The sequence below is a fragment of the Lepisosteus oculatus genome, chromosome 4 (genome assembly GCF_040954835.1).
Source record: "Lepisosteus oculatus isolate fLepOcu1 chromosome 4, fLepOcu1.hap2, whole genome shotgun sequence".
In the NCBI taxonomy this organism is placed as follows: Eukaryota; Metazoa; Chordata; class Actinopteri; order Semionotiformes; family Lepisosteidae; genus Lepisosteus; species Lepisosteus oculatus.
The window spans coordinates 8,131,578-8,147,641 of record NC_090699.1 but is presented as its reverse complement, the minus strand read 5'-3'; the positions used below and the strand labels follow the sequence as shown (position 1 = coordinate 8,147,641).

At 42.4% G+C, this 16,064-nt stretch overlaps 1 long non-coding RNA gene across 1 annotated transcript; it reads right to left on the bottom strand.

The window, feature by feature from the left end:
- Positions 1-1,049: 1,049 nt before the first annotated feature.
- Positions 1,050-16,034, bottom strand: LOC107075940 (uncharacterized). Its single transcript, XR_011189357.1, has 5 exons — positions 15,236-16,034; positions 11,547-11,837; positions 8,738-9,022; positions 6,615-6,698; positions 1,050-3,476 (listed from the first exon to the last, which is right to left on the bottom strand). It is a non-coding gene; the product is annotated as an uncharacterized lncRNA (long non-coding RNA).
- Positions 16,035-16,064: the final 30 nt, after the last annotated feature.

The following is a 16,064-nucleotide window of genomic DNA, read 5'->3' as shown; positions in this document are numbered from 1 at the left end:
TTGACACTGCATTCTGACCCCGAACTTCTCTCCCTGTCTGTGTGTCTCATAGAGAGGAAGCTGGGGTATGTGAAAAGACAAATTCCTGATGGAAGCAATTGTATATGGCCATGAAAGTGATCTTCTTATATTGCACAATATTATTATTAACAATACAATATCATAATGATGTTTTAGTTTCTTTTCTACCATTTCAAATGATGATTAAAGCACCTGAAACTAGGAATGACAGTTAGTTTTGTGATGAAGTGATCCAGACTGAATTTAGGATGAATTAAGACAGAGCAGAGCAGTGATGAGGGACACAGTGGCCTCCGAGCTCTTGCAGTTTAATTTCTGGCAGGGGCAGCAGCTGTGTGGAGTTTGCATGACCTCCCCGTGTTCATGGCTTTTCATGTCCTCCCCCCTCTTGCAAAGACGTGTTAAACCAGTTAATGATCTGTGAACTGTTAATGATCAGCTCAATTAAAGGGGATCTGCGGTCCCAATTTCTCAGACTGCTTCTTAAATCTCGGTCACAAAACGAATTCATCGACAGTGCAGAAAAGAATTGGCAATTTTGAATGAAGCACTTTTGGCCGGTGACCCGGGTTCGATCCTGAGGCGGGGGACGAACTGGGGTGGGAGTGGCAAGGGCAGAAACCACAAGAACCTGAACTTGCTACAGTATGTATTATTGTACAGGTTCTGCATATACTATTTGTTAGAATCTGATGACCCCAGAATTACTGTAGGTGGAGTGTTCATCTTTGCTTCTTGGGGTCTGAGGGGTCTGATGTGGGAACAACAGGGATATTTGGGGGGGTCTGTCACCTTGTCACCTTTCTAGCACCTTTGTGACCACCAGCCCACAGAGCCCCCTGTGTCGACCAGTGGTGGAGAAGAGCCACACACTGTATTGAAGTTCTATGTGTTTGTTATGGGTTGTAAGGCACTGAAGATGTAGCCCCTGTATTGAAATGTTCGGGAATTCTGCATGAAAAATAAATATTTCTATTTTCTGCTGAGCATTCTTTATTAAATAAAACACATACATTTACAAACCGAAGCATTTTTGTCATGCCTTTTTTTAATGCAACAAACCACATCTGCACATTTAGGGAAATCAAGAGTGTTTTCCTGTTTTTTTTTAAATAGAATTTAGATTTACAGTAACTGATAGGAAGCAAAGCAGCAAATGCCTCAAACGCAACGGTTCTCTTCTGCTTTGACGAAGGGGGTTTAACAGCAGAGCTATGCAGAATGGAGGGAGCACAGCTGGCGTTGTCTGTGTTAGATTTCTGCACCCTTCAAACCCGCCGATGATAAATTGTGGAGGCTCAGCTGTAAAACGTTGGATCAGTGCAGTTCCCCCACCCGAAGCCCGAAACAGATGAATTTCTGGTGAGTTTTAAACCTCTGCCAGCGAATGAGCTCTGCAGTTCCACACACTTCAATGCTGGTGCACTGGGCGGCCATGCGGACTCAGAATTGAGGAATTCTTGCTTAGCCCACCTTGTGTATCTCAGAAAACAGTCTTAATTTTTCTGAAACGGCAGACATAGTTTTCTAGGCTTTTGTTTTCCCTGCCGGAACATTCAGGAGTCCGCTTAATTTTTTTGGTGTCGCCTACTCTTCCCCATCCCCACCTTTCGATTGGATTTACTGTAATTAAAGAGAACTGGGGGTGGATGGTGGATGGTGGATGGTAACAGAGCCCACTCTACATGCTTGCGTTATTTATTTTTTCCAGGCGAACCAAGACTTTTCTGTAGGCTTGCTGCTGCATATTGGCGCTTTCCTTCTGTCGGTTCCGCGCGGTTTCAGAAGCGTCTTACGTAATTTGTTGCCTTTGATTCGTTTTTTTAACACTTTTTTTTTACCACAGCTTTCTTACAACCTACTACCGATTTAGCACGGCACGAAAAAGCTCCATTTTCAAGGGAAACTGAAATCACCAGCCCGGGCTTCGATGTTGATTCCGTTTCCATGACCTCGACTCCGAAACCGTTCTAATATCGGTCGCTCAGGAGCGGACTGAATCCCGCCTTGGCAACGCAATGCTGCTGCAGTTTTCCGTGCTGTAGGCTGCAAGAGGCTTACTGGAACTCACACTGAGGCTGACGGCTGAGGTGCGAGTGTGCAGTCCGCCGAAGATATGCGGGAAACCAACCGAACAATATACTGTATTGTAGCGTGGGCAATAAACACGCAGACAATCGTGAACAGAGCGGCTCCTTTATTAACTATTAAGGTATAGTTTTGTTATCCTTAGAAGTATCGTTCCAATTGTAGTATACTGTATGTGGTGCCGAAGAAGAGCTTCTCTCACCACTGAATAAGAAAAACACCATCCGGCGTACACTGTGAAGGTGGGGGTCCCGACTCACACTGACAAATGCCAAAACGAAAGGGTGGGAAACCTGAGGTCACAGACCTTTGTGGGACAGCCACACGTGTATACTCGCATATCACGTACCAAACCCCTGTCTTTCCCCCACTGAGCTGACGGAGTTAGCAATGTCCCTGATAGTTCCCAAGTATCTCAGACAGATTCATTAATTCTCCTGGGGCTGACGTCACCAGCCCCACTGGTTGTCTGCTCGGTGCCTAATGAGGGCGCTAAAAGGCATCTATTTTCTCATTACCAGAAGATGCAAAAATTTGAAGACTTCAGTCCATTACGGCCACAGGGCTGGATTTTAGTGTCCGTAGGCCCTGGGCACTTTCACTCCGAAATGTGCAGAAAGAGGGGGAAACGCCAATTGAATCACGTCGATTGCACATGATGCACTTTAAACTGTTTGAATGCTAAGCCACGTGATTGACGGAGCGAGTCGAGCGCCCATCACTTCGATACGTCTAGTTTCTAGAACAGCCGCTAGATAGCGTGTGATTGTTGATTTGGAGCAGCCAGAGTCGATCCCAAACCTGTTGTTTCAGCTCAGTTTTCGTTAGTCACCAGTGTTTCCCTCCTTCGTAGGCTCTAAGGATTCCATAGGCGCTGGGCAAATATGGCACTGAGCGGCCCCTCTCATAGTCCACAGAGCCTTGAGTGTCTTTTGCGTGCCTCTCCTTAGACAGCTGCCCTCTTCTAAAACTCTGTCCACTGTGTCCCAGGGTCAACAGCAAGGTTCACAGACCAGTAATCCCCTCCTTCTTTCTCCTGCTTTGGACAACTGTGTCTCCCAGGACCAGCTCTCTCAAGACACCACAACAGAAACAAATGACGTGGATCCGCTCAGCAATCCGCCTAATCCAAGTGGGAAAATGCATGTAGACTTGTTGGCAGTGTGGCAGGTTCCACTTTGACCCAGATCGGCGTGACTGGGTGAGGCACTGGTTGGGCACATCCCAGATAAAAAGCTGAATCGTGTCTTTTCCCCTTGGATCCACACTGAAAAGATCCCAGTGAGAAGCTCTCAATTAAGAACTGCCTGCAATATTTCCCTCTGTTTGTGGAGATGCGTAATCAAATGTATAACTTCCCCTAGAATCTAAGAGTGACAAAAAAAACACAAGAAATCCATTAAAGTGACGATCATTAAGGTTATCAGTAAATCTAATTTTGCTTTGCGTTTCAGCTAAAATTTCCTCTCTGTGATAAAGAAATAGGTGCACCTGCTTGCAGATAAGCTTGTGCATCTTACCCCTTTATGCACTTTTTTTTCAGCTGCTTTTGTGTACAGCACCCATTTTGCGATGTGTGTCTGCACAGTCACGAGAAACAGTGTGTTATTGGTCACAAATCGCAACGGATTCCCAGCAAACACAAAATGCCTCAGCTGCCCAGAGTTGCTGAGCAGTTGAGCAGGGGTTTTGTCTGCCGTGTCAGACATAAGGAAAGAAAAACATCTAAGCCATTTATTTTATGAATGTACCATTTAGTTTGCGCTTGACACAATCACAGAACAAATGTATGGAAATATTGCGCGCAGTGCAAGTTAAAGAGGATTACTGCATCACGGGCAACAGAGGTCTCAGAACCGAGTGGGGCATAATTTACCACACTATGCAGAAGGCAATGAGGCACTGAACCATGACAGATTCTGTGGTAAAAAGCATGTGTCTGTGTGCAGTTTGAATTAATTTAAACTGACATTTTTGTTTCTCACTGAAAATAGCTGGCTGCCAACAACAGTGCACTAGCTCCCCCCATCCACCCCAACTTCACTTTTGCAGCTGCCTCCCTGGCTCATTCCTTGTGATTGTGGTTGTGACAGTATTGATTTCCAACCTGTACTGTCATTTCCTCAGTATTTAGTATGCTAAACCTCTACATTCGGTCACTTGTTTTGTCATTCTTAGAATTTGACTGAATTAAAAGTACTGAACTCTGTTTTCCGGTGAATTTCATGATTTGAGAATTATCGTATTTTACTGGAGTTATACAACATTCATTTTTCATGCTGAAAATTGCAAAGTATTGTCACCATCTCCTGCAAGATTCAGAACTGACGTTTGGAGTAAAAATGTCTTAATGCACAATTCAGTACCTGCCAATAATGTCCTGCTCCCAGAAGCTGTAGATTGATTCAGATTTGTCAAGCAAACTAATGTCTCTATATATTCCATTCTGAGATCTAAATAAAGCTCTGCAATCTCCAATAGCACAGCAAGGTGCTATCTAACCTGTTGAGGCAGCACCCTGGATTTGGGGGGGTAACTATTTGTGAAATGTGTTGTATGAACCTCAGCATTAAAAGTCTGGGGGAGTTACAGAGTTTGCGGTAGTGAAAAAGGCTAATTATAGCTGTAACACCTCTGCGAAACTCACGTATGCACATAAACAAGTGATTTTGACACAAAGGGTTTTTTGACTTGTTTTTCTTGTTTCTCATGATCTCGAAGCCTTATCGCCTGCTTCCTCGCAGGGGCTTGAGCGGTTCTGGCACCTGAGACTGAGCAGAGGCTCGTTTCCAGGCCTAGCCGCGAGGCTGATGGCAGCAGCGAGGGGAGGGCAGGGGAAGGGGCACTGCGCAGGGTCTCGTTTGATTGATTGCAAGAGCGGAGGAAATCCGGCGTGTGTGGGCAAACGCAGAAGAAGAAAAAGAAGAAAACAAACGAAAACGGAGCCCCGTCAGTTTTTCCAGATCAAGTTTCGCGTGTATTGTAAATGCAGGTGCATAGAAACCTCAGAGCCCTTTTGCTGCAAAGCAACACTGTACTCCTAACAGCCTTGGGAGTTTGTACAGCTTATCTGAAGTAGTAAAAATTGTTTGTTGTTTTGTTTTGAGTGCAAATTAAAGGGGATCGCTTTGAACATTATATGCAGGCGCGTTGCACCTTTCATCCAGAAGGATGCCAAAGCATTTTACCTACAGGATGGGACCCTAATCAAGGATCACTGGACAGCAACATCGCAGAAGAGGTGTTCATGCACCAGCAGCCCCAGTACAGGGCAGAGAACTTCAGGTGAAGAGTTTTAGAGTAGATTTGAAAGCCTGATGATATTACAATATACGATATGATTAGCTAAAATGCATTATATCTTGGAAACGGGGGTTCACACCGTGAGGGATATTAGAGGGTGAATTGAAGTGAAGTGGGTGGGAAGAGAGACCTGCTCTGTTCAGCCCCCCCCCCCCCTGGGTGATTCACAGCAGCCATCGTAGACCTGCAGCCCCACTGTACAGCAGACAGAAAGGAGATCCACAAAAGTGCTTCATCAGCTGAATCAAGGGCTAACTTTATGCTCAAGCCCAGCAGGTGATTCAAAGACGCTGGGGCTAATTCCCTTTGAAAAGTGCCATGGGATGTTTTTAACTTGAGACGGTTTAATGCCTCATATGAGGCACCTCCTAAACCAGTGTTTCTGGTCTTAATAATGAGGTGATGTTGAGGAAATGCTAGTGTAAAGGGGAGAGCACTGCCTACTGGTCCTCCAAAATCACTGACAGCAACTTCCTGGTGTTCCTGGAGGTCTCCTACCCAGCCTTGCTTAGCTTCTGAAATCCGACAATATCAAAATGGTGAGCAGTAACGTTGCTGTCTGCGTCAGCAAACTTAAAAGATTCAAGCCATGGTGATTTACACTGAAAGAATTCTTTCAGATTTAGGATACAACGCAGTTTGTTGCTCTGAGTAGGACTGGACCGTTTTGTGATGCATTTTTTCTAACCCAAAACGTATTGACCGTTGATTTTAACACACTGTTGTCGTTTTTGAAATAGGTTATACTGTGTGTCATTCATATTGGTTGGTTATCCTGAGCATAATGTAGCAATTCCTCATGTGTGTTGTAGTTTTAAAGCCTGGCAATGTCAAATCAGTGTTTGACAGGTTTCAAAATAATGGGAATTAATACTATCACTATAATAGAACACTGTATAATAATATAATAACATTCTTCACTCCTGAAGAAGACTTCAATGTGTTACTTCTTTCTGCTTTTCAGTATGAAATTATTCTTGCTACTTTACTTGTTACTACTTATTTCTATAATAGCCTAATTAAATAGCAGGATCACACAATTTGCATCGACATTTTGATCAACTGCAATCTTGTTACCTCTTTCCACTATGATTTCTATGATCATGATCATGCATTAAACAGTGATATATCTAGGATGGATCCGGAGGATATGAGATACTTTAACACAAAAAAAGAATAACAGATAACATGATATACCATACCTTTTTTTCGGACTATGCACACTATTAACACCAAGATGAAGAGAGCTACAGCTGTAAGTGCAGCTATCATCCAAATTTTGTTTTCTAGAAAAAAAAACACAAAAATAAAATGAGAACAAACTGCAACAGGAGATTCTTTTCCTGATAACACACAAAGACAAGATGTTGATGGGGGTGGTTGGTTAAGCTCAGCTCTGCCGTCTAGTGGTTAGCACCCTAAAATCATCGTTGATCCCCATTAAGATTCCTTTTGAATGCCCTTAGGCCCTCCAACAATCTCCTCATTTTACACAGCATGGCAGACAATATTAGGGTGGTAGTGAATTTAACCAGGAGACAACATGGTTGAGTTAGGAACAGAAAAGGGGCAGTACGTTCCTACCACAGTCATTCAATTTCTCTATAAAATGCTGATTGAAAGTTCCACCCTGTACTACAATTATATGACCTCAATTATCTTCCTTCCATGCTCTCTGGTCAAAGCACACTGTATGTCCCTGATAGTGATTTGGACATGCCATTTTCTAGACACACTGGTAATATATGAATGTCCTACTTCATCAACCACATTACTGGAGAAGCTGATTTCCACTTCCAAAAAAATGACATCTAAAAATACAACCACAAGCCACACAATGCTTTGTGGAAGCGATCACTATATGGAAACCATGTGGAAGTGAAAATGTGGGTTGTGGGACTCTTGGACCAGCTGCCCAGCCATGTTGTAGAAGTCAATACTCTGGTTTCTTTCAGGAAAATAACTGGAGGAGACAGATCAATTAATTACTGATGACCAAAGGGGTTAGATGGGCTGAAAGGCCTCATCATATTTGTCACTCTTCCCATGTGCTTAATAGAGAATCTCCTCCTTTTACTTGCCTGGAATGCTGCCATATTATTGTGCTGCCTCATAATTTTGACTCATCTGGGATGCCACAGTGGCATCTACTGGACAAAACAGCAATTAGCTCTTGACTATAGTTATTTATTGATGCTAATTATTTTTTAGAGCTCCCACACTTATAAAGACTTAAGTTCTGATGTCCTACAAATCAAATATACAGATACAGATGTTCTGGAAATAACATTACAAACTACCTATGAGCTCCAGCTAGAGAGGGACTTTTGTTAAAGCCTTTTGCACATGCTGTAATACTGCTCCTGTGTGTTTACAGCTGACTGAGCAACACCATGCAATATATCCGTTTTGATATACTGTACTGTACCTGTTTGTACAGACCATTAAAGAGACAGTGATTTTTATTTTTTTCAAATGATGATCGATTGGAAATGTCTTTTTGGCACTTCACCTGCTGAGCACAAAGGGAAATTCAAGAGAGCAAAGTGAGGTTCAGATCCAGAGAAATGCAAAGCCCAGGGGGAATATGTGTCTGAGGCTGAGAAATGCAAAGAGGGTCCAAAGCCAAGTGAAACAATGTTCGTATCACAGAGGGGCAAATCTGGGAAATAAGGTCAAGAACAAGTGAGGTCAGGAATCAAGGCACAAACAAGGCACGGCTAGGGAACAAAGCTCAAATCTTGAGAGTCTCAGAGTCCAAATGCTTATAACAGAGTAGTTTCAAAGCAACCTTTAAATTTTATGAACCACCTGAAGCACCCGAGGTAGTAAATTGCCTCCAGGTGGTCCAGGCTTCCTGTCAAATTGGTGTCCATGTTTGTCCATGTGTGACAAGTGGGTGGAGCAGTGGCCAGCTGCCATGTCAATGATAGTCTGCCCCACAGAGCAGCAGCAGAGGCAACCCTAACAGGACTACAAATGTGGAAGAAACAAGTTGAAGGTGCTGTTTCATGTTAACTGCTTTTACTGGAACAAATGTCTTCTGGCAATGTAACTCGGGGGCAGACCATGAGAAAGGCTGCTGGATCTGATGGTGAAACTATGTTCACCTGGGCTTTTACCAGTTGGCCCTACTTTCCTTACCGACCTTCCAGATAAGTTTGATTGAGCTCTTTACTCAGTCCTACACACCACAGTTTGAACCTTGTTCCCCATGAAAGACTCCTCATATTTGCCCATAATTTGAGTGACACCTCTTGTCCATACTTGCATTCCCAAAAAAGCAAATCAGGTAGAAAAAACACCACTGATCTGAGAGAGTTACCTGATTTATACTGAGCACAATCCTCTCTATTATCGGACCAGGATATAGAGGCTGCGCTGACTTCATTTTTGACTTGACACTTGTACGTATGTCCACTACTGTGATTCGAGAAACTGTCTTGTGTAACGTTGACCTCACTCCCAGAGCTGTAGAGTCCAGGAGGAAGTAGCGTCCATGTAATTGAGGCGTTGGTTCCTTTTTTAAATGAGCAGTTCAAAGCAATGAAGCACTTTCCATCTCCCAGAATGGTTGGAATCACATTTATTTGGGGATCTGAGACCACTTCTGATAGAAAAAAAAGAAGACACAGTCATGAGACAACATTAAAGAAGTGCTGGGCAATATTAAGACCTAAAAATGGTTTACAGACCCCGGGGCATTTCTCGAAAGAAGAAGGTGTGTTACCCTAGTGTCCTGGCCAAATTTCCCCCTGTCCTTTACTAATCATGGCCTCCTAATAATCCCCATCACTGAGCTGGCTTTATCACTCTGCTCTCCTCCCCACTGAGAGCTGGTGTGTGGGGAGAGTACTGGAGCATCATCCAGGTGGGGATACACATTGGTGGTGGTGAAGGGGATCCCCATTACCTGTAAAGAGCTTTGAGTGTCCAGAAAAATGCTTTATAAGGGTTATTATTATTGTTATAGATAATTCCTAAGCTGATTGCTTGCTGTATGTGTGAACTGTACAAGATTGAGAAAGGTCCTGTCACTGAAGTGGTTATTCTGAATTGTTGCTGTGAATCTGAGTATCCCATGACCCAAGATATCCCATGACCAAAATACCCAGCCTGTCAACAAGTAAAAGAGGGCACAACATGTCATCTGGCAATCAGCAGGTCTCTGAACTGGTTCTTCCCCATTCGACACACCACCTAATAAATGGAAATATGCGTAAAGGTTTGGGGGAAATATTTGGAAATCCCCATAATATAGATCATTCGTCAACATGTGTGATAGCTGAACCGAAGAAGGGACTACAAAGCTGCAGAGCTGCACAGGTGACATGGAAAGTACAATCGAGTCACCATGAGTTTCACATGACATTACTGCGAAGTCAAGGCAAATGAATTGCGGTGTAATTGCTTTTGTGGCTCATTTGCATAAGGACTGGGAGGAAACTAGTCTCAGACAATCCAGGGCGTGACTGATAGTTACAATGATGCTGTGAGTCAACCTGAATCATTTGAAGAGCCACACTGGGTTTCAACCTAATGTTTCTATTCCAAGTAACTCATTCATTTGCAACCATTCATGCAGCTCGGTGTTGTATCTGAATGATTCGAATGAAGTTGTACCTCTCTCAAAGGTACAACGAGGATTTGAACCCACACCCTGCTGGTTGTAAGTCTAACCACTGCTGCCCCTCTGTGCTATGCCTCTTCATTGAACCACTTGCTTGATTGTGGTTCTTCCATTTGTCTAAGTGTCCATCTGAGGAGTTAAGGATAACCAGATCTGTGGATGCTGAATTCGGCCACCTAATCTCTTCCGGTTTTTGTTCTGTTTGAGCTCCTATATGTTGTGACAAACTAATTGGTTTTGTTGAACTGCTTTATATCTGGTAACTGGTAAAAAGAGCTATCCCACTTTAGATGTACTGCTGCTAAAGAAAATATTTAGCAAGACACTTAGCTGTCCTGCCCTTGTTTCCTGAATTCAGGATCCACTGTGTACAGAGTTATGAATCATAATGAGCTTGAAGCAATGCCAGATTTCCCATGAGGCACTGTAGGCACAGTGCCTAGGGCCTATGGAATTTTTAGGGCCTACGAAGGATGGAAACACTAGTGACTAACGAAAAACGAGCTGAAACAACAGGCTCGTGATCAGCTCTAGCTGCTCCAAATCAATAATCAGACGCTAACTAGCGGCCGTTCTAGAAACTAGACATATCGAAGTGATGGGCGCTCGACTCGCTCCATCAATCACCTGGTTTAGCATTCGAATAGTTTAAAGTGCATCATGTCAATCGATGTTACTCAATTGGCGTTTCCCCCTCTTTATGCACATTTCGGAGTAAAAGTGCACAGGGCCTACAGACACCAAAATCAGACCCCTGATCATTGGAACAGTTGATCATAAATTAAAGGAAACTGTGAAGGATTCATGCCCATTGCTTTTACAGTACAGGTGTTTAAGAACAGAAAGTTAGTTTAAATTAAACATTAACCACCTCACGACCCTGCACTGGATAAAGTGACACTGAGGCCATCACAGAGCAGAAACACAATTTAGACACACGATACAGACCAATCAGTCCCATTAGTCCAATCTGCAAGTCTTTGGGACCTTGGAGGAAACTGGAGCAGAAGACCACACATAGATATGGGCTGAACATGCAAACTCCACACAGAATACCCAGAACTCCAGAGCTGTGAGGCAGCAATTATAACCACCATTTCCATCATGCCCAAAAAATAACATTCTGTGTAAGCAAATTCACTTTTCAGGAAAAATACAGAATAAAAGTGGGTCATTCTGGTATATCTGGCTGGAGATCTGTAAGTAATGGTATCTCTCACATATAAAATAGACTTAAAAGAAGATACTGTATGTCACTGACTGGAAAGAGAGAGACTCAGAATTCCATTGTTAATTACAATGTTATCATCCATCAATTTTCTCATTTTCTTCCTGTTCAGAGTTGCTGGGGAGCCAGCGCCTATCCCATCAAGCAACAGGAGCAGAGCAGGGTACTCCCTGGATGGAACGTTTGTCCATCACAGGGCAGACACTTGGAGACACGTACAAGGCTCCAACATCAACAAGTAGACGCAGTGAAGGAACATACTGAATATCATCTCACCTTGAACAATCAGCTTGTAAATGGAGATCTTCTTCTGTTCCCCATTGTCATCAGTGGCTTCCATGTAATAGATTCCCATGTCACTGAAGTCTAGGTTCGCAAGAGTCACTGAGTGATTTTTTTCGTTCAGCAACACCTTGCCTAGAGAATGCTCATGGAGGATGTTTAGTTTGAATTTGGAGCCATTCAGATATATCCATTCCACTTCGCTGTAATTTTTCAAGAGCTGAGACTGCAGCACGACAGAGCTCCCTTTGGCACCATAGACTACCGTCTCTTCATCCGATCGCACTGCAATTAAAACAGAGGAGAAGAAACACATTACATGGAGTCTTTTCACCGAGTTGGGGTCATGAAGAGTGCTTGTTATTTGTCCTGGCAGGAGAGGAAATGGCAAATGCTTCTGATGGACATAGGAATAATGATTGTAGCAACTAATGGGGTTCAGATCAATCAATTAAATGTCAGTGTGTTTTATTTTTGTGTCATACCTTTCTATAGCCATATGACTATAGATCAAATGCAGGAAGAAAAAAAAGGAAATAGATCTCATACACTCTAGTCTTGTGGAGCATATATGGCTTTGGGGTTTATATTCAATTGCCTTAAGAGGGGTTGACAGGGGTTTGTTACACACATCATGTCTGTGAAGTCTGTGTTGGACACAAGTAGGTTTATTCCATGCTGAAAAGAGAAGAAAGAAAACAACCTTTCAGTTTTGGAGCCTTCTTTGGGTGTAAGAAGGCTCCCCAGCCAAAACGCTACACCCGAAGAAAGCTCCACAGCCGAAATGTTGTGTTTCCTTTCTTCTCTTTCCAGCATGGAATAATTCTTTTACTTGTTCCTTTGCAGCCATGCATGCTGGCGAAGCTACCCACCTGAACTGCTTCATAATGCTAATAATCATGATGTTTATATATAAAGTGCCTGTCCAAAGGATTACTTTACATATTGACAAAGTAAAAGACAAAAAAGTACAATAAAACATAAAAGAAGGAAAAAACAAACAAACAAGAGTTTACATGTTTATACAGCTGTAGGGAAATCAAACCTAGACCTTGGTAAAAATGAAAATTTAACTAGCAATTTGAAGAGAGTTAAATAATTTGTCTCTCACAGGGTCTGACAAAGGTCGTTCCATAACAAATGGAGCAGCAACAGAAAAGGCCCAGTCACCTTAAGTCTGGGATTTAGACCAGTGAGCAGAGGACCAGCCTGTACTGACAGTGTGAACAGGAGGAGTTCAGAGACGTATGATGGAGCCAGATTGTCCAGAACCTCAAAAGTCAGTAACAAGGTTGAATGTCACTATTTTTAAAGCTGTACCTTGGTTTCCTGTGGCTTAGACGTGCCTTCACTATGCCTCACTGCACCAAGCTGTGAAAAACTCATTCTGAATGGTTCAGTTCTATTGTGGCAGAGCTGCTTATGAACTTTGGAGGTACTGTAGGTTTCTTTCTTTTGAACAGAAGCAGACGGCATGCATTTTTGATGCCATACGTGGAATCGAATATTTAATAAGAAAACGTCTGTCCAATCTCTATGTGTCTCTATACTTCGAAGTAATAAAGAATATTCATCAGGAATGTTATAGGCTTTTGAGTTTAAAGCTGATATCACTTGAAATCAATGGAGGGTTATTAGAATAGAAGGGTTATTAGGGCCTCAGTTTAGATGTAAAATATGCAGATGCAGAATGCACTTCAAAGATATGATTCTTCTCTAGTGTACTCAACTAAACAGGAAACTACTGCTCCCAAACTGCTATCAGGCTTAAATATCAGCCACAAACACTTTTGCTTTCAATTTGTGGTGCTGTTTTTACTAGCAAGCACAAAAACTGAACTGTGGAACTGTGTTAGTATAACAGATGAAGGTTTATCTCCTGCGGGGTCCGATTGCAGACTCTCGCTGGTATGTCAGACTCTTCAGTGAATTCCCCTATGCCAAATAATACTTTACTATATTATATATAATACTAATATAATACTATATTAGGCTACATTTATTTTTACATGACAAACTTTATATATATGTTGTAAAATATGCGTTATAGTTTTACTTTTTTATTTTTTTATTTTTCTTTTTTCATTTGTATAATTGAATTACAATTACAATAATTGAATTATAATTGAATTGTATAAATGTATTACATTTTTTAAGTGACCTCATGTCCTAAACCCCTGTGTTTACTTTAGAAAGTCAATGACTGGGTGTCTGATCGCCCAGTTTCACTGATTAGCAGGAAGTGACATCACTGGCACGGTTCTTTGAAAAACTCAAAATGGCGTCTAGGATAATTTTTCTCTTCAAGATGGATTCTGCGATCTAGTTGTTCTGTTTATATACATATTGGAGTTGTTCATGAAAATGGAGAAAGGTCTCCATGTCAGAGCCTTTTATTCTGAGAAAGGTGTGATAAAATTGCGGAGCTGGGACTAAAACAATGGTGCAGAGAGAATACATTACTGATGGTGTCTACAGACATAAACTCATAAGAATTTATTTACTGTATATGAAGAAAAAAATTGTTGCAGTCTACATCACATCACAAACTTACATTACATGTAATGTACATTACAAATACCAAAATAACACATACTGTACATAAAGGTCATGGGAAATTTCCCATAATACTCTCTAAAAACAAACAAGAGAATCAAAAAAACACAAAAGTTGAAATGCTTGATTCATATCTTAAAATGCAATGATCCATAACTCAGTCTCATTGTGTTCAAGAGGAGAATCTCCCAGGCATTCCCAGGGAAGTTAAGGGATCACAAAGAATTAACTGTTCCTATTTTAAGATGGTGCTTGCTAAATATATTCTTTCATTTGACTGGACTCAGTTTTGATAGAACTGATTTGGGCTCAAGAACATCCACAGTTCGAAGTGTTTAAGGTTCTTCTTGAACAGTTTGTGAGCTACCATAGCCTCTTTCTACTATGAGTACTGAATCCTGAAACTTAATGAAACTGGTTCAAAACCAGTGGCACTGTGGCTCAGGATCTGCACTAGTGGCTGGAAGGTTGCCGGTTCAAATTCTGCAGCCTGCAGAGGAATCCTACTCTGTTGGGCCCCTGAGCAAGGCCCTTAACCCCAGCTGCGCCAGGGGTGCTGTATAAATGGCTGACCCTGCGCTCTGACCCCAAGCTTCTCTCCCTGTCTGTGTCTCATGGAGAGCAAGCTGGGGTGTTGTCTGAAAAGACAAATTCCTAATGCAAGAAATTGTATTTGGCTAATAAAGTGATCTTATCATAAATAAGCACTTTCCAGTGCTTTAACTTTCCCCAAACCCTGTTTTATGTTCCCAAAATGCAAATATACATTTGACAGAAAGAGTGTAGTAAGACACATGGATCTTCTGTCAAGTCAGTACGTCTGAACACCAAGAGAACACAACAATAGCCCGTACATCATGTTGACATACTCCATCAATTTCTTCCCAGACAGTAAGAAACACTATCTTATAAACGCTATATACACTACAAACACTGTCATAAAAATACAGTAGTAATACAAAACTACACATCTGTGACCACGTGAAACACCAACAACGTTTTACACCCTGTTGTTTAGATTTAAAAAAAAAGCCAACTGCTTATATCACACTTCTCCATCCCTTCCTTTTTCGCTGTTCACTTTGTCCCTCTAACAATGCTCCAAACCAGAGAAGAGAGCACGGTACCTGTTTTTAAAATGATCGCCGCGGCAAACAGCCACACGCAGGTCATGCCTCTGTTCCTTTTCCGGTGTCTGCTGCTCAACATGTCTTCTGGCTCAGGCGGCTCACGCTCCCAATCTGCTCGTCCCTGAAGCTTTGATGTCTCTTTTAACCACTGACGAGACAATACCTGAGGCCTCGAAACTGGAAATGCCAACCGGGGCAGGAATGCCCTCTGCGCGAGTGTGAAGTGGGTTTACTTCCCCCTTTTAGTCAATTTCTAGTTTACTTCAGATGAAAAGGGGGTTTCCCCTCTCATCATTCTCCTGCTGCAGCTTCAACGGTTGTCGAACTACTTCCTGGCCCTGTTGGGAAGACGTGCAAAATTATAAGCTCCGAGCCGCTACCGGGCTTCTGAAGTCACCTCTCATGAAGAACTTCCAGGATTCAGCTGGAGAGTCAGCAGCCACGGACAGAACCGCCAACAGCTTTAGCTGATATCGCGGGTCTTCTTGATATCAGCAAAATGTGATTGCACACATACATGCCCAGGTTTCAGAACTGGAGGTCACGGTACAAAAGTACCGTATAACAAGCTTGCAAATTCCTTTGACTTAAAAAGCTGTTGTTCAATCCAGTTGAATACAATTGCGTGGAAACCTGCAGGGCTCGTGATCTGCTCCCAGCGCAAGAAGAGCAGCTTTTTCGAAGAAAAACGGAAGAAAAACCCAGATAATGAGGTGGGGTGCACTTACTGCCAAAGCAAAGTGGCTCTCGAGCGCTGTACTGTCACACGTTATATTATGAGAATTTCAACATAGTAAACAAATGTGTGATATAAAAACCCCATGAG